The sequence below is a fragment of the Carcharodon carcharias genome, chromosome X (genome assembly GCF_017639515.1).
Source record: "Carcharodon carcharias isolate sCarCar2 chromosome X, sCarCar2.pri, whole genome shotgun sequence".
Lineage (NCBI taxonomy): Eukaryota > Metazoa > Chordata > Chondrichthyes > Lamniformes > Lamnidae > Carcharodon > Carcharodon carcharias.
The window spans coordinates 11,154,713-11,161,517 of NC_054507.1; positions in this window are offsets into that span (position 1 = coordinate 11,154,713).

Genomic DNA, 6,805 nt, shown 5'->3' on the forward strand with positions numbered 1-6,805 from the left:
CTCAAATATTTAGGTGTAGTTTGGGTCTCCTTATTTAAGGAAGGATGTAAATGTATTGGAGGCAGTTCAGAGGAGGTTTACTAGATTAATACCTGGAATGAGCTGGTTGTCTTATGAGGAAAGGTTGGACAGACTGGGCTTGTTTCCACTGGAGTTTTGAAGAGTGAGGGTTGATTTGATTGAAGTATACAAGATTCTGAACGGTCTTGACAAGGTGGACTTGGAAAGGATGTTTCCTCTTGTGGGTGAGTCCAGAACTAGGGGGCACTGTTTTAAAATTAGGGGTCGCCCTTTTAGGACAGAGATGAGGAGAATTTTTTTCCCTGAGGGTTGTGTGACTTTGGAACTCTCTGCCTCAGAAGGTGGTGGGGGCGGGGACACTGAATATCTCAATTCAGAAATAGATAGTTTATTGTTAGGCAAGGGAATCAAAGGTTATCAGGGGTAGATGGGAATGTGGAATTCAAAACACAAACAGATCAGCCACGATCTTATTGAATGGGGGAGCAGGCTCGAGGGGCTGAATGGCCTCCTGCTCCTATTTCATATGTTTGTGTGCTCATATGAGGTTATAGATTGTGGTTGATTACAATTCTGCTGCTGCTTGCTGAGGGCCCACAGTGCCTCATGGATGCCCAGTTTTGAGCTGCTAGATCTCATATTCATCTGGCCCATCTAGAGTGGTGCTGTAAGGGCCACACAACATGATAGAGGGTATCCTCAGTGTGAAGGTGGGACTCCGTCTCCACAACAACTGTGTGGTGGTCACTCCTACCGATACTGTCATTGGCAGATGCATCTACAGCAGGCAGGTTGGTGAGGATGAGGTCAAGTGTGTTTTTCCCTCTTGTTGGTTCCCTCACCACCTGCCGCAGACCCAGTCTAGCAGCTATGTCATTTAGGACTCGGCCAGCTCGGTCAGTGGTGGTGCTACCGAGCTACTCTTGGTGATGGACATTGAAGTCCCCACCCAGAGTACAGTCTGCACCCTTGCCACCCCAAAGCTCCCTCCACAAGATATTCAACATGGAGGAACACTGATTCATCAGCTGAGGGAGGGTGGTAGGTAATAACCAGCTCCGATTTGACCTGATACCATGAGACACTGCCGGGACAGGAGTCAAGGAGCCCCAGGGCATCTCCCTCCCGACTGTATACCACTGTGCTGCCACCTTGCTGGGCCTGTCCTGCCAGTGGGACAGGACATACCCAGGGATGGTGATGGTGGTATCTGGGACATTGTCTGTAAGGGATGATTCCGTGAGGATGACTGTGTCAGGCTGTTGCTTGACTAGTCTGTGGGACAGCTCTCCCGATTTTGGCACAAGCCCCCAGATGTTAGTAAGGAGGACTTTTGGGCAGGGGGTGCTCTTATCATGTCCTAATCTGATGTTTAAATTGCAGTTAAGAATCATTTTTTCCATTCTGGTGTTATAGTGCAATTGAAAAGTCTGCAAGGACATTACAGGCAGCAGCTGAGAGTCAAATCTGTGTACACGGGAATGGAGATGGGTGCAGTGCAGACGAGGTAAGGGTGGTGGGTCCGATCTTTGAAGAACGACTGTCAGTGCTCACTTCATCACCTTCTGATAACTTTGCTGATAACAGTTTTTAATCTCAAAATTATTTGAGTTCGCTTAGGATTAAATCAGCGAGACAGCTTGTGAAATAGCGACAATGAAGTGGAATCGCAACAGTGTATGTGTGTGAGGGTGGGGAGTTGGATGGGGTACAGTGTGTCTGAAAGGGTGCGAAGGTGGATGGGGTACAGTGTGTGTGTGAGGGTGGGGAGTTGGATGGGGTACAGTGTGTGAGAGAGGGTGGGGAGTTGGATGGGGTACAGTGTGTCTGAAAGGGTGGGAAGGTGGATGGGGTACAGTGTGTGTGTGGGAGGGTGGGGAGTAGGAAGGGGTAAAGTGTGTGAGAGGGTGGGAAGTTGCATGCGGTACAGTGTGTGAGAGAGGGTGGGGTGTTGGATGGGGTACAGTGTGAGTGTGAGAGGGTGGGGAGTTGGATGGGGTACATTGTGAGTGTGATAGGGTGGGGAGTTGGATGGGGAACAGTGTGTGAGAGAGGGTAGGGAGTTGGATGGGGTACAGTGTGAGTGTGAGAAGGTGGGGAGTTGGATGGGTTACAGTGTGTGTGTGTGAGGGTGGGGAGTTGCATGGGGTAGAGTGTGTGTGTGTGACGGTGGGAAATTAGATCGGGTACAGTGTGTGTGTGAGAGGGTGGGGAGTTGGATGGGGCACCGTGTGTGTGTGAGAGGGTGGGGAGTTGGATGGGGTACAGTGTGTGTGAGAGAGGGTGGGGAGATGGATGGGGTACAGTGTGTGTGAGAGGGTGGGGAGTTGGATGGGGTACAGTGTGTGTGAGAGGGTGGTGTGTTGGATGGGATAAAGTGTGTGTGTGAGAGGGGAGTTGAATGGGGTAAAGTGTGTGTGTGTGAGAGGGTGGGGAGTTGGATGGGGTCCAGTGTGTGTGAGAGGGTGGGGAGTTGGTTGGGGTACAGTCTGTGTGTGAGAGGGTGGGGAGTTGGATGGGGTACAGTGTGTGAGTGTGAGAGGGTGGAGAGTTGGATGGGGTACAGTGTGTGAGTGTGAGAGGGTGGAGAGTTGGATGGGGTACACTTTATTTGTGTTAGGGTGGGGAGTTAGATAGGGTATAGTGTGTGTGTGTGAGAGGGTGGGGATTTGAATGGGGTACAGTGTGTGTGTGAGCAGGTGGGGTGTTGGATGGGGTACAGTGTGTGGGTGAGAGGGTGGGGAGTTGGATGGGGTACAGTGTGTGTGTGAGAGGGTGGGGAGTTGGATGGGGTACAGTGTGTGTGAGAGGCTGGGGAGTTAGATGGGATACAGTGTGTGTGAGAGGGTGGGGAGTTGGATGGGGTACAGTGTGTGTGTGAGGGTGGGGAGTTGGATGGGGTACAGTGTGTGAGAGAGGGTGGGGAGTTGGATGGGGTACAGTGTGTGTGTGAGAGGGTGGGGAGTTGGATGGGGTACAGTGTGTGTGTGAGAGGGTGGGGAGTTGGATGGGGTACAGTGTGTGTGTGAGAGGGTGGGGAGTTGGATGGGGTACAGTGTGTGTGTGAGAGGGTGGGGAGTTGGATGGGCTACAGTGTGTGTGTGAGAGGGTGGGGAGTTGGATTGGGTACAATGTGTGTGTGAGGGTGGTGAGTTGGATGGGTTAAAGTGTGTGTGAATGGGTGAGGATTTCGCTGGGGTACAGTTTGCGTGTGTGTTAGAGAGTGGGATTTTGGATGGGGTACAGTTTGTGTGAGAGTTTGGGGAGTTGGATGGGGTACAGTTTGTGTGTGTGAGGTTGGTGAGTTGGATGGGGTACAGTGTGTGTGTGTGAGGGTGGGGAGTTGGATGGGGTACAGTGTCAGTGTGAGAGGGTGGGGAGTTGGATGGGGTACAGTGTGTGTGTGAGAGGGTGGGGAGTTGGATGGGGTACAGTGTGTGTGTGAGAGGGTGGGGAGTTGGATGGGGTACAGCGTGTGTGAGAGGGTGGGGAGTTGGATGGGGTACAGTGTGTGTGTGAGAGGGTGGGGAGTTGGATGGGGTACAGTGTGTGTGTGAGAGGGTGGGGAGTTGGATGGGGTACAGTGAGTGAGTGTGAGAGGGTGGGGGGTTGGATGGGGTACAGTTTATTTGAGTGAGGGTGGGGAGTTAGATCGGGTATAGTGTGTGTGTGTGAGAGGGTGGGGAGTTGGATGGGGTACAGTGTGTGTGTGAGAGGCTGGGGAGTTAGATGGGGTACAGTGTGTGTGTGAGATATTGGGGAATTGGATGGGGTACAGTGTGTGTGTGTGAGATGGTGGGGAGTTGGATGGGGTACAGTGTGTGTGTGAGAGGGTGGGGAGTTGGAGGAGGTACAGTGTGTGTGTGTGAGAGGGTGGGGAGTTGGATGGGGTACAGTGTGTGTGTGAGAGGCTGGGTAGTTAGATGGGGTACAGTGTGTGTGTGAGATATTGGGGAATTGGATGGGGTACAGTGTGTGTGTGTGAGATGGTGGGGAGTTGGATGGGGTACAGTGTGTGTGTGAGAGGGTGGGGAGTTGAATGGGGTACAGTGTGTGTGTGAGAGAGTGGGGAGTTGGATGGGGTACAGTGTGTGTGTGAGAGGGTGGGGAGTTGGATTGGGTACAACGTGTGTGTGAGGGTGGGGAGTTGGACGGGTTAAAGTGTGTGTGTGAATGGGTGAGGAGTTCGCTGGGGTACAGTTTGTGTGTGTTAGAGAGTGGGATTTTGGATGGGGTAGAGTGTGTGTGAGAAGGTGGGGAGTTGGATGGGGTACAGAGTGTGTGTGTGAGAGGGTGGGGAGTTGGATGGGGTACAGTGTGTGTGAGAGGGTGGGGTGTTGGAAGGGGTACAGTTTGTGTATGAGGTGTTGGGGAGTTGAACGGTGTACAGTGTGGTTGTGTGTGAGGGTGGGGAATTGGATGGGGTGCATTGTGTGTGTGAGAGGGTGGGGAGTTGGATGGGGTACAGTGTGTGTGTGAGAGGGTGGGGAGTTGGATGGGGTACAGTGTGTGTGTGAGATGGTGGGGAGTTGGATGGGGTACAGTGTTTGTGTATGAGAGGGTGGGTAGTTGGATGGGGTACAGTATGTGTGTGTGAGAGGGTGGGGAGTTGGATCGGGTACAGTGCGTGTGTGAGAGGGTGGGGAGTTGGATCGGGTACAGTGTGTGTGTGAGAGGGTGGGGAGTTGGATGGGGTACAGTGTGTGTGTGAGAGGGTGGGGAGTTGGATGGGGTACAGTGAGTGTGTGAGAGGGTGGGGAGTTGGATGGGGTACAGTGTGTGTGTGAGAGGGTGGGGAGTTGGATGGGGTACAGTGTGTTTGTGTGAGAGGGTGGGGAGTTGGATGGTGTACAGTGTTTTTGTGAGAGTGGGGAGTTGGATGGTGTACAGTGTGTGTGTGAGAGGGTGGGGAGTTGGATGGGGTACAGTGTGTGTGTGAGATGGTTGGGGATTTGGATGAGGTACAGTGTGTGTGTGTGAGAGGGTGGGGAGTTGGATGGGGTACAGTGTGTGTGAGAGGGTGGGGAGTTGGATGGGGTACAGTGTGTGTGAGAGGGTGGGGTGTTGGAAGGGGTACAGTTGGTGTGTGAGATGGTGGGGAGTTGGATGGTGTACAGTGTGTGTGTGTGAGGGTGGGTAGTTGGATGGGGTACAGTGTGTGTGTGAGAGGGTGGGGAGTTGGATGGGGTACAGTGTGTGTGTGAGAGTGTGGGGAGTTGGATGGGGTACAGTGTGTGTGTGAGAGTGTGGGGAGTTGGATGGGGTACAGTGTGTGTGTGAGGGTGGGGAGTTGGATGGGGTACAGTGTTTGTGTGAGATGGTGGTGAGTTGGATGGGGTACAGTGTGTGTGAGAGGGTGGGGAGTTGGATGGGGTACAGTGTGTGTGTGAGGGGGTGGGGAGTTAGATAGGGTACAGTGTGTGGGTGTTAGGGTGGGGAGTTAAATCGGGTGCAGTGTTTGTGTGTGAGAGGGTGTGGAGTTGGATGTGGTACAGCGTGTGTGTGAGATGTCAGGGAGTTGGATGGGGTACAGTGTTTCTGTGAGATTGAGGATGTTGAATGAATTGAGGAATCATTGAGACCCAAACCTGAACTGTTGTTTCTTCTATTGTGGCCTTTTATGGATATAAAATAATGAATTTCCCAACGATCTTTCAGGCTTATTTGTGACCTCTTCTCTTGACGTGAGAGGGGCTGGCTGGATGAAGTCAGAGGAGGTTGCTCGCCGATCTGCCTGCTTCCTCCTGGAATTTAAGGCCTGTTCAAATGGAATAGATTCCTGACTGATTCATACTCTGTACCCCCATGAGGTTGAAATTGTAACCCCTTTACTGAAATATGGGTCAATTGTTTTCTATGATGTATAGTTAATAATATCTGTGCTTCAGGAGAAATGCTTTTCTTTCAGTCATTAAAACCTGGGAACAAGCTGGAGTCAAACATCGAACTGAAGTTAATTCAGCCCTCCTAATTCTGCCATAAATAATTAAGGGAGTGAAACCACAGATTTATTTCTATTGCCTATGAAGTATTGTTTGATATCTATCCCTGACTCCAGCACGCAATATTTATTGACTCTTATTTGATCTTCCCAGTGTTGTTCAGCTCGATTGACAAGGGGACCTTTAATTGAACATTAATGGAAGTGTTAATCAGGCAAGGCATTCATCCAGATGTGCAACAGCCATATCTGGCTTTGGATGGTTCTAGGCTGGATACCAATCCTGACAGCTCTCTCTCTATTAGACAATAACCCTTTTACATAGCTGAAGGAGCATCTGGTTCGGTGCAAGAGCCTGCATTTAATTAACCCGACCAGATTACAGTCTTTTGCAGGACAGCATTGAATGGTAGAAGAATGCTCTTTGTGAATATGAATCACCATTGTGACACCCAAGTGCCAGTTCAATTTAATGTTGTAAGGGTTTGTTTAATGTACACAGAGTGTGATGCATCATTAAGGAAAAATTATACTTCATCAAATGGAAGTATGATGTAGATTCAACCCATTTGAAATACAGTCTCAAAGGTGGAATGAATGAGAAATGCCACATGTGAAACAGGTAGCCCAGTTCAAATGTCCAATCTCTGGTCCAAATTTCAGTATTTGGCTTTGCCATCATAAGAATGTGTTCAGGGCTCAAAAGCAAAGGAAAGGGAGTTTCCTCTCAACATTGAAGCATTCTTCAGAGTGAGAGAATAGCAAGTAAAAGCCTGACACACCCACAGTTAACGGCATACATTCCTCATCAATCATTTTACCATATCTTTCAAGAATATCAGG